The following is a 12343-nucleotide window of genomic DNA, read 5'->3' as shown; positions in this document are numbered from 1 at the left end:
CAATCAACATTTGACCACCTTCCTGAGAATATGTGACACAGTAAAGTCTAATGGTGTTCACCCTGACGCCTATAGACTGCTCCTATTTCCATTCTCACTTAGGGACAAAGCAGCCAAGTGGCTGGAATCCTTCCCAAGGGAAAGCTTGACAACTTGGGAAGACGTGGTGAACAAATTTTTAGCAAGATTTTACCCTCCTCAACGAATCAATAGGCTGAGAGCTGAGGTCCAAACTTTCAGGCAACAAGATGGTGAGACTCTATATGAAGCATGGGAGACGTTCAAGGACTTAACAAGGAGGTGTCCACCTGACATGTTCAACGAATGGGTGCAGCTACACATTTTCTATGAAGGACTCTCTTATGAGTCAAAGAAGGCCGTAGACCATTCATCCGGAGGATCTTTGAACAAGAAGAAGACTATTGAGGAAGCCATAGATGTTATTGAAACAGTAGCAGAGAACGACTACTTCTATGCTTCCGAAAGAGGGAACACAAGAGGAGTAATGGAGCTAAACAATGTAGATGCTCTGTTGGCCCAAAACAAGCTCATTACCCAGCAGCTGGCTGGCCTCACCAAGAAGATGGAGATGAACCAAGTAGCAGCAATCTCCACTTCATCAACAACCCGAGAAGGAGTGAATGAAGAAGCAGAGGGGAGTCAGGAGCAAGCCAACTACATTGGGAATTCACCAAGAAAAAACTATGATCCATACTCCAAGACCTACAACCCTGGATGGAGAAACCACCCAAACTTTGGGTGGGAAAGTGAGCAAGATCAAAACCAAGACCAGAGACGTTACAACTCCAACAACAGCACTTCTCCACACGCCTATCAAAACCAAAACAGCATATCTGCCATGAATCACCCATCAATTGATGACAAGCTCTCTAAGATCGAAACCTTAATTGAAGGAGTATGCAAAGACATTCGAAACAGTAAAGCATTCAGAGAGGAAGTGCAGTCAAACATGCAGAATCAAAATGCTGCCATCAAGAAACTGGAGACACAAATCAGCTATCTGTTTAAGCAGCTTCCTAACCACAACTTTTGCTGTGATGCCCATTCAAGAAAAAGGGAGGAGTGTCAAGCTATCACACTTAGGAGTGGGAAGGAACTGAAGGAATGTCCCCAAAAACCACAAGAAGAAGGCTCAAATGAAAAGGGAGAAAAGCAAGATGGAGTTCAACCTCCCACGCCAAGTCTGCAGAAAGTAAAAGGGATACCACAACTGAACATCTCAAGAGCTCCATATCCCCAACAATTGAAGAAAAGGGAAGATGACAACCAGTTCTTGAGATTTTTGGAAATCTTCAAGAAGCTATAAATCAACATACCCTTTGCTGAAGCCATAGAACAAATGCCACTCTATGCCAAGTTTTTGAAGGAGCTAATGACTAAGAAGAGAAGCTGGAAGAACAATGAGACTGTGATATTAACCGAAGAGTGTAGTGCTATCATTCAACATAAACTACCGCAGAAACTGAATGATCCTGGGAGTTTTCAGATCCCTTGTATTGTAGGAGAAATCACAGTGGAGAAGGCTCTTTGTGACTTAGGGGCCAGCATCAATTTGATGTCAGTAGCTATGATGAGAAAGATGAAAATTGAGGAGGCTAAACCAACAAAAATGGCCCTACAACTGGCAGACCGATCGTTCAAATTCCCTCATGGGATAGTAGAGGATTTGCTGGTAAAAGTGGGAGATTTCATATTTCCAGCAGATTTTGTGGTGCTGGACATGCAGGAGGACGCCAAGACCTCCATCATCTTGAGAAGGCCATTCTTGGCCACTGCTGGAGCTGTCATTGATGTTCAGAAGGGTGACCTCACCCTGAGATTACACAATGAAAAATGACATTCAATGTGTTCAAGGCCATGAGTTACCCACCCGAACAATTGGGGGAATGCATGAGGTTAGATGCACTTGAGGATGAAGTGCAGGAGAATTTTAAAGAAGAAGAACCTGAAGAGGACGAGAGATTGGTGGAGGAAGAATCTGAATCAAGTGAAGAGGTGGCCACAGCAGAAATACCTATACCAGATGCACCAAAGAAAAGGAACGAAAAGTTAGAAGCACCCAAACTTGAACTCAAAGCACTGCCACCCACTCTCAAATATGCATATCTAGGAGAAAATGAAAACTACCCAGTAATCATAAATTCATCCCTCAGTCAAGATCAAGAGGATGAGCTACTCAAGGTGCTGTGGGAGCATAAGGATGCCATTGGATGGACCCTTGCTGACTTGAAGGGAATCAGTTCAGCCATATGCATGCATAAAATACTGTTGGAAGATGATGCCAAGTCATCCATTCAATCCCAAAGAAGGCTGAACCCAATCATGAAGGAAGTGGTACAGAAAGAGGTTATGAAGCTTTGGCAAGGAGGGGTCATATACCCAATTTCGAACAGCCCTTAGGTTAGCCCCATACATGTTGTGCCTAAGATGGGAGGAATCACTGTGGTTACCAATGAGAAGAACGAGCTCATACCTACAAGGACTGTCACAGGATGGCGGATGTGCATAGACTACAGAAAACTCAATGAGGCTACACGAAAGGACCATTTTCCCCTTCCATTCATGGATCAGATGTTGAAAAGACTTGCAGGGCACGCATATTATTGTTTTCTCGACGGTTATTCAGGATATAACCAAATAGTGGTTGATCCGAGAGACCAAGAGAAAACCTCATTTACTTGTCCGTATGGAGTGTTTGCCTATAGGCGCATGCCATTTGGGTTATGTAATGCTCCTGTAACTTTCCAACGCTGCATGCTTTCTATCTTTTTAGATATGATAGAAAAATTTATTGAAGTTTTTATGGATGATTTCTCGGTATTCGGAGATTCCTTTCCTAGTTGCCTACATCACCTCGCCTTGGTATTGAAAAGATGCCAAGAGACCAATTTGGTATTGAACTGGGAAAAATGCCACTTCATGGTGACAGGAGGAATAGTCCTTGGTCACAAGGTCTCTCACCAAGGCATTGAGGTGGATAGAGCTAAAGTAGAACTTATTGAAAAATTACCCCCACCCAGTGATGTCAAGGCAATTAGGAGTTTTTTAGGGCATGCTGGTTTTTACAGAAGGTTCACTAAAGATTTTTCAAAGATAGCCAAGCCCTTAAGCAATCTCCTTGTATCTGATACACCATTTATCTTTGATGAAACATGCATGCTAGCATTTGCACATTTGAAAATGAGGTTATCCTCTGCTCCTATCATCTCCCCACCTGATTGGAACTTACCATTTGAATTGATGTGTGATGCATCTGATTTTGCAGTTGGGGCAGTGTTAGGACAAAGGAAAGATAACTTAGTTCGTGTGATATACTATGCTAACAAAGTCCTTAATGAAACTCAAAGAAATTATACCACAACTGAAAAGGAGTTGCTAGCAATAGTTTTTGCATTTGACAAATTTAGATCATACCTCATTGGTGCTAAAGTGATTGTCTTTACAGATCACAGAACACTTAAATATTTGTTTGCCAAGCAAGAATCAAAACCAAGACTAATAAGATGGATCTTATTGTTACAGGAATTCAATATTGAAATCAGAGACAAGAAAGGAGTGGAGAACAAGGTGGCAGATCACCTATCCAGAATCCCTCATGATCAAGGTGGAGGAAATAATACAAATGTGAACGAGCTCTTCCCAGATGAGCAGTTAATGACAGTTCAAAAAGCACCATGGTTTGCAAATATTGCAAATTTCAAGGCAACTGGGGCATTACCTCCAGGGATCAATAAACATCAAAAAAGGAAGCTCATGAATGATGCAAAATACTTTGTCTGGGATGAGCCATATCTCTTCAAGAAATGTTCGGATGGAATCCTTAGAAGATGTGTTTCGGAAGAAGAAGGAAGAGAAGTTCTGTGGAATTGCCACGGTTCATGTTATGGCGGGCACTTTGGAGGGGACAGAACTGCCGCAAAGGTGTTACAAAGCGGATTCTTTTGGCCCACCCTTTTCAAGGATGCCAAGGAACTAGTAAAAAGCTGCAATGAATGCCAAAGATCTGGAAACCTGCCCAAAAGAAACGCCATGCCACAAAATTTCATCTTGGAACTGGAACTGTTTGATGTGTGGGGAATAGATTTCATGGGACCATTCCCAACCTCATATGCAAACAAGTACATCCTGGTAGCAGTGGATTATGTTTCCAAATGGGTAAAGGCTATTGCAACCCCAACTAATGATAACAAGGTAGTCATGAACTTCCTCAGGAAAAAATATCTTTAGCCGGTTTGGAGTCCCAAGATGCCTCATCAGTGACGGAGGGAGCCACTTTTGTAACAAACCACTAGAAGCTCTCCTCCTACGATATGGGGTAAAACACAAAGTACCCACACCTTACCATCCTCAAATAAGTGGACAAACTGAGATATCCAACAGAGAGCTGAAGAGGATCCTGGAAAAGACTGTGGGTGCATCTAGAAAGGATTGGTCGAAGAAGCTGGATGATGCTCTTTGGGCATACAGAACAGCATTCAAAACTCCACTTGGAATGTCTCCATATCAACTGGTCTATGGGAAGGCTTGTCATTTACCACTGGAGCTGGAGCACAAAGCTCTCTGGACTATCAAGATACTAAATTTTGACAGCATTGCTGCTGGTGCAAAAAGGATCTTGCAGTTGCAAGAGATGGAGGAATTCAGGTCACAAGCCTATGAAAACACTAAGATGTATAAAGAAAAGGCAAAGAGAAAACATGACATGCATCTTGCGCCCAGAAGTTTTGAAAAGGGGCAGCGAGTACTCCTTTACAATTCTAAATTAAGGCTGTTCCCAGAAAAACTCAAGTCAAGGTGGTCCGGACCTTTCATGGTTACGAAAGTATCACCATATGGCCACATCGAAATCACGGATGAAGGTTCAGAGAGGAATTTTACAGTGAATGGACAAAGACTTAAGCATTATCTGGGCAACATGGGGGAAAACCCCAGAGTAAAGTACCATCTCAAGTAATTAAGGATTCGTCGAGTGGTATGCGAAATTGCTACTCAGGTTGTGAATTGTTGTTCGAAATTGATTCCCTGGCAATGGCACCAAAAACGGATGCACAGGACCATGGTCTAGACATATCTTCACAACTTTGCATAACTAACCAGCAAGTGCACTGGGTCGTCCAAGTAATACCTTACGTGAGTAAGGGTCGAATCCCACGGAGATTGTTGGTATGAAGCAAGCTATAGTCACCTTGTAAATCTCAGTCAGGCGGATATCAAATGGTTATGGAGTTTTCGAAAGTAATTAATAAAATAGGGATAGAAATACTTGTGTAAATCATTGGTGAGAGTTTCAGATAAGCGAATAGAGATGCTTTCATTCCTCTGAACCTCTGCTTTCCTGCTATCTTCATCCAATCAGTCTTACTCCTTTCCATGGCTGGCTTTATGTGATACATCACCACTGTCAATGGCTACTTTCGGTCATCTCTCGAGAAAATGATCCAATGCCCTGTCACGGCACGGCTAATCGTCTGGAGGCATCACCCTTGTCAATGGCTTCATCTTATCCTCTCAGTGAAAATGGTCAACGCACCCTGTCACGGCACGGCTATTCATCTGTCGGTTCTCGATCATGCTGGAATAGGATTTACTATCCTTTTGCGTCCGTCACTAACGCCCTGCAATCGCGAGTTTGGAGCTCGTCACAGTCATTCATTCATTGAATCCTACTCGGAATACCAGAGACAAGGTTTAGACCTTCCGGATTCTCTTGAATGCTGCCATCATTCTAGCTTACACCACGAAGATTCTGGTTAGGAGATCTAAGAGATACTCATTCAGTGTAAGGTATAACGGAAGTGGTTGTCAGGCACGCGTTCATAGGGAATGATGATGATTGTCATGTTCATCACATTCAGATTGAAGTACGAATGAATATCTTAGAAGCGAAACAAGATGAATTGAATAGAAAACAGTAGTACTTTGCATTAATCTTTGAGGAACAGCAGAGCTCCACACCTTAATCTATGGAGTGTAGAAACTCTACCGTTGAAAATACATAAGTGAGAGTCCAGGCATGGCCGAGAGGCCAGCTTTCAAATGTGATCTAAGATAGCATACAACTGATCAAAGATACCTAATACAATAGTAAAAGGTCCTATTTATAATCAACTAGCTACTAGGGTTTACAGAAGTAAGTAATTGATGCATAAATCCACTTCCGGGGCCCACTTTGTGTGTGCTTGGGCTGAGCTTGAGTGTTGCACGTGTAGAGGTCCTTCTTGGAGTTGAACGCCAGTTTTTGTGCCAGTTTGGGCGTTCAACTCTGGTTTTGGCTCCTTTTCTGGCGCTGGATGCCAGATTTGGGCAGAGAGCTGGCGTTGAACGCCAGTTTGCGTCGTCTAAACTTGGCCAAAGTATGGACTATTATATATTGCTGGAAAGCCCTGGATGTCTACTTTTCAATGCAATTGGAAGCGCGCCATTTTGATTTCTGTAGCTCCAGAAAATCCATTTTGAGTGCAGGGAGGTCAGAAAATACCTGAAATCACAGAAAAACACACAAACTCATAGTAAAGTCTAGAAATGTGAATTTAACGTAAAAACTAATGAAAACATCCCTAAAAGTAACTAGATTCTACTAAAAACATACTAAAAATAATGCCAAAAAGCGTATAAATTATCCGCTCATCACAACACCAAACTTAAATTGTTGCTTGTCCCCAAGCAACTGAAAATCAAATAGGATAAAAAGAAGAGAATATACTATAAATTCCAAACTATCAATGAAACATAGCTTCAATTATATGAGCGGGACTTATAGCTTTTTGCCTCTTGAATAGTTTTGGCATCTCACTTTATCCATTGAAGTTTAGAATGATTGGCATCTATAGGAACTCAGAGTTCAGATAGTGTCATTGACTCTCCTAGTTCAGTATGATGATTCTTGAACACAGCTTCTTTATGAGTCTTGGCCATGGCCCTAAGCACTTTGTTTTCCAGTATTACTACCGGATACATAAATGCCACAGACACATAATTTGGGTGAACCTTTTCAGATTGTGACTCAGCTTTGCTAAAGTCCCCAATTAGAGGTGTCCAGGGTTCTTAAGCACACTCTTTTTTTTGCTTTGGACCTTGACTTTAACCGCTCAGTCTCAAGTTTTCACTTGACACCTATACGCCACAAGCAGATGGTTAGGGACAGCTTGGTTTAGCCGCTTAGACCAGGATTTTATTCCTTCAGGCCCTCCTATCCACTGATGCTCAAAGCCTTGGGATCCTTTTTATTTGCCCTTGCCTTTTGGTTTTAAGGGTTATTGGCTTTTTGCTCTTGCCTCTTGGTTTTAATAGCTTTTGGCTTTTTCTGCTTGCTTTTTCTTTCTATTTTTTTTCGCCTATTTTTTTTCTCTCTTCTTTTTTTTTTTTCTGCAAGCTTTGTTCTTTGCTGCTTTTTCTTGCTTCAAGAATCATTTTTATGATTTTTCAGATTATCAAATAACATGTCTCCTAGTCATCATTCTTTCAAGAGCCAACATATTTAACATTCTTAAACAACAGCTTCAAAAGACATATGCACTGTTCAAGCATTCATTCAGAAAACAAGAAGCATTGTCACCACATCAATATAATTAAACTAAGTTCAAGGTTAAATTCAAAACTCATGTACTTCTTGTTCTTTTGAATTAAAACATTTTTTTATTTAAGAGAGGTGATGGATTCATAGGACATTCATAACTTTTAGACAGAGTTACTAACTACTAATGATCATGTAATGAAGACACAAACATAGATAAGCACATAACATAGAAAACGAAAAACAGAAGAGATAAGAACAAGGAATGAATCCACCTTAGTGATGGTGGCGTTTCCTTCTTGAGGAACCAATGATGTCCTTGAGCTCTTCTATGTCTCTTCCTTGTCTTTGTTGCTCCTCCCTCATTGCTTTTTGATCTTCTCTTATTTCATGAAGCATGATGGAGTGCTCTTGATTTTCCACCCTTAGTTGTCCCATATTGGAACCCAATTCTCCTAGGGAGGTGTTGATTTGCTCCCAATAGTTTTGTGGAGGAAAGTGCATTTGAGGCATCTCCGGGATCTCATGGTGATGAGCTTCATATGCCTCTTGAGCTCCATGAGTGGGCTCTCTTGCTTGCTCCATCTTTTTCTTAGTGATGGGCTTGTCCTCTTTGATGAGGATATCTCCCTCTATGTCAATCCCAGCCGAATTGCATAGGTGGCAAATGAGGTGAGGAAAGGCTAACCTTGCCATAGTAGAGGACTTGTCAGCCACCTTGTAGAGTTCTTGAGGTATAATCTCATGAACTTCCACCTCTTCTCCAATCATGATGCTATGGATCATGATGGCCCAGTCTATAGTAACTTCAGACCGGTTGCTAGTGGGAATGATTGAGCATTGAATGAACTCCAACCATCCTCTAGCTATAGGCTTGAGGTCCAATCTTCTTAGTTGAACCGGCTTGCCTTTGGAGTCAATCTTCCATTGAGCTCCTTCTACACATATGTCTATAAGGACTTGGTCCAACTTTTGATTAAAGTTGACCCTTCTAGTGTAGGGGCGTTCATCTCCTTGCATCATGGGCAAGTTAAACGCCAACTTCACATTCTCCAGACTAAAATCTAAGTATTTCCCCCGAACCATTGTAACATAGTTCTTTGGATCCGGGTTCTTACTTTGATCATGGTTCCTGGTGATCCATGCATTGGCATAGAACTCTTGAACCATTAGGATGCCGACTTGTTGGATGGGATTTGTTAGAACTTCCCAACCTCTTCTTTGAATTTCATGTCGGATCTCCGGATACTCATTTCTTTTGAGTTTGAAAGGGACCTCAGGGATCACCTTCTTCTTGGCCACAACATCATAGAAGTGGTCTTGATGGGCTTTGGAGATGAACCTTTCCATCTCCCATGACTCGGAGGTGGAAGCTTTTATCTTTCCTTTCCCCTTTCTAGAGGATTCTCCGGTCTTAGGTGCCATCAATGGTAATGGAAAAAAAAAGCTTATGCTTTTACCACACCAAACTTAAGAATTTTTCTCGCCCTCGAGCAAGAGAAGAAAGAATAGATGAAGAAGAAGAAGAAATGAAGGAGAGGGAGAAGGTGATGTGGTTCGGCCAAGAAAGGGATAGAGGGGTTGTGTTGTGTGAATTTGAAGAAGAATGGAGGGCTTTATATAGGGAAGGGAGGGGGGGAAAGGTTTCGGCCATATGGGTGGGTTTGGGTGGTAAATTGGTTTTGAATTTTGAAGGTAGGTGGGGTTTATGAGGTAGGTTTATGGGGAAGAGTGGATGGATGTGAGTGGTGAAGAGGTGATGGGGAAGAGAGATTGAGGTGATTGGTGAAGAGTTTTGGGGAAGAGTGTTTATGGGATTGTGTGAAAGAGGGGTGAGAAGAAGTGAGTGGAGGTAGGTGGGGATCCTGTGGGGTCCACAGATCCTGAGATGATCCTGTGGGGTCCACAGATCCTGAGGTGTCAAGGATTTACATCCCTGTACCCATTAGGCATGTAAAATGCCTTTGCACACAACTCTGGGCGTTCAGCGCCAGGTTGGTGCCCATTTTGGGCGTTCAATGCCCATTTGTTGCCATTTCTGGCATTGAACGCCAGAACCATGCTTGTTCTGGGCGTTCAGCGCCAGAATGCTGCCCATTTTGGGCGTTCAGCGCCAGAACCATGCTCCGTTCTGGCGTTGAACGCCAGGCAGATGCTTCCTCCAGGGTGTGATTTTTCTTCTGCTGTTTTTGATTCCGTTTTCAATTTTTATATTTATTTTGTGACTCCACATGATCATGAACCTAATAAAACATGAAAAACAAAAACAAAATTAGATAAATAAACATTGGGTTGCCTCCCAACAAGCGCTTCTTTAATGTCAATAGCTTGACAGTGGGCTCTCATGGAGCCTCACAGATGTTCAGAGCATTGTTGAAACTCTCCAACACCAAACTTAGAGTTTGGATATGGGAGTTCAACACCAAACTTAGAGTTTGGTTGTGGCCTTCCAACACCAAACTTAGAGTTTGACTGTGGGGGCTTGGGTTGACTCTGCTTTGAGAGAAGCTTTTCATGCTTCCTCTCCATGGTTGCAGAGGGAGATCCTTGAGTTTTAAACACAAGGGAGTCCTCATTCCATTGAAAGACTAGTTCACCTCTGTCAACATCAATCACAGCTCTTGCTGTGGCCAGGAAAGGTTTTCCTAGGATGATGGATTCATCCTCTTCCTTTCCAGTATCCAGGACTATGAAATCAGCAGGGATGTAAAGGCCTTCAACCTTTACTAACACGTCCTCTACTTGTCCATAAGCCTGTTTTCTTGAACTGTCTGCCATCTCTTATGAGATTTTAGCAGCTTGCACCCCATAGATTCCCAGTTTCTCTATTACAGAGAGGGGCATGAGGTTTATTCCTGAACCAAGGTCACACAGAGCCTTGAAGATCATGGTGCCTATGGTGCAGGGTATTATGAACTTTCCAGGATCCTGTCTCTTCTGAGGCAATGTCAGTTGATCCAGATCACTTAGTTCATTGATGAACAAGGGAGGTTCAACTTCCCAAGTATCAATGCCAAATAATTTGGCATTCAGCTTCATGATTGCACCAAGAAACTTGGCAGTTTGCTCTTCAGTGACATCCTCATTCTCTTCAGAAGAGGAATACTCATCAGAGCTCATGAAGGGCATAAGAAGGTTCAGTGGAATCTCTATAGTCTCTGGATGAGCCTCAGAGTCCTTTGGTTCCTCAGAGGGAAGCTCCTTATTGACCACTGGACGTCCCAGGAGGTCTTCCTCCTTGGGATTCACGTCCTCCTCTCCTTCTTTGGGTTCGGCCATGGTGCTTATGTCAATGGCCTTGCACTCTCCTTTTGGATTCTCTTCTGTATTGCTTGGGAGAGTACTAGGAGGGATTTCAGTGATCCTTTTACTCAGCTGGCCCATTTGTTCTTCCAGATTTCTAATGGAAGATCTTGTTTCATTCATGAAACTTACAGTGGCCTTAGATAGATCAGAGACTAAGTTTGCTAAATTAGAAGTATTTTGTTCAGAGTTCTCTGTCTGTTGCTGAGTGGATGATGGAAAAGGTTTATTATTGTTAAACCTATTTCTTCCACCATTATTAAAGCCTTGTTGAGGCTTTTGATCCTTCCATGAGAAATTTGGATGATTTCTCCATGATGAGTTATAGGTGTTTCCATAAGGTTCACCTAAGTAATTCACCTCTGCTATTGCAAGGTTCTCAGGATCATAAGCTTCTTCTTCAGAAGATGCCTCTTGAGTACTGTTGGATGCAGCTTGCATTCCATTCAGACTCTGAGAAATCATATTGACTTGCTGAGTCAATATTTTATTCTGAGCCAATATGGCATTCAGAGTATCAATCTCAAGAACTCCCTTCTTCATAGGCGTCCCATTATACACAGGATTCCTTTCAGAAGTGTACATGAACTGGTTATTAGCAACATGTCAATGAGTTCTTGAGCTTCTGCAGGCGTTTTCTTTAAGTGAATGGATCCACCTGCAGAAGTGTCCAGTGATATCTTTGATAGCTCAGATAAACCATCATAGAATATATCCAGGATGGTCCATTCTGAAAGCATGTCAGAAGGACACTTTTTGGTCAACTGTTTGTATCTTTCCCAAGCTTCATAGAGGGATTCACCTTCTTTCTGTTTGAAAGTTTGAACATCCACTCTAAGCTTGCTCAGCTTTTGAGGAGGAAAGAACTTGGCTAAGAAAGTCGTGACCAGCTTATCCCAAGAGTTCAGGCTATCTTTAGGTTGAGAGTCCAACCATATTCTAGCTCTGTCTCTTACATCAAAAGGGAAAAGCATGAGCCTGTAGACTTCAGGATCTACTCCATTAGTCTTAACAGTATCACATATCTGCAAGAATTCAGTTAAGAACTGAAAAGGATCTTCAGATGGAAGTCCATGAAACTTGCAGTTCTGCTGCATCAGAGAAACTAATTGAGGTTTCAGCTCAAAGTTGTTTGCTCCAATGGCAGGAATGGAGATGCTTCTTCCATGTAAATTGGAATTAGGTGCAATAAAGTCACCAAGAATCCTCCTTGTATTATTATTATTTTCGGCTGCTATCTCCTCTTCCTGTTCGAAAATTTCTGAAAGGTTATCTCTGGATTGTTGTAATTTAGCTTCTCTTAATTTTCTCTTCAGAGTCCTTTCAGGTTTTGGATCTGCTTCAACAAGAATATTCTTGTCCTTGCTCCTACTCATATGACAAAGAAGAGGGCACAGAAAAATAATAATAATAGAGATCCTTTATACCACAGTATAGGAATCCCTTTGTGAGTGGAAGAAAAGAGGGAGACAAAGAATGTAATGTAATGGAAGAAACACAACTGTG

At 42.0% G+C, this 12343-nt stretch overlaps 2 non-coding genes across 2 annotated transcripts; one reads left to right on the top strand and one right to left on the bottom strand.

The window, feature by feature from the left end:
* Nucleotides 1-211: 211 nt before the first annotated feature.
* On the bottom strand, nucleotides 212-315 carry LOC148545533 (small nucleolar RNA R71). Its single transcript, XR_015900573.1, has one exon. It is a non-coding gene; the product is annotated as a small nucleolar RNA R71 (small nucleolar RNA).
* Nucleotides 316-11571: 11256 nt separating this feature from the next.
* Nucleotides 11572-11679, top strand: LOC148545532 (small nucleolar RNA R71). Its single transcript, XR_015900389.1, has one exon. It is a non-coding gene; the product is annotated as a small nucleolar RNA R71 (small nucleolar RNA).
* The last annotated feature ends 664 nt before the right edge of the window (nucleotides 11680-12343 follow it).

This window comes from Arachis ipaensis, chromosome B9 (assembly GCF_059453495.1).
Source record: "Arachis ipaensis isolate K30076 ecotype BB chromosome B9, ASM5945349v1, whole genome shotgun sequence".
Lineage (NCBI taxonomy): Eukaryota > Viridiplantae > Streptophyta > Magnoliopsida > Fabales > Fabaceae > Arachis > Arachis ipaensis.
The sequence above is the reverse complement of the archived record's forward strand: the minus strand, read 5'-3'. Positions and strand labels throughout refer to the sequence as shown.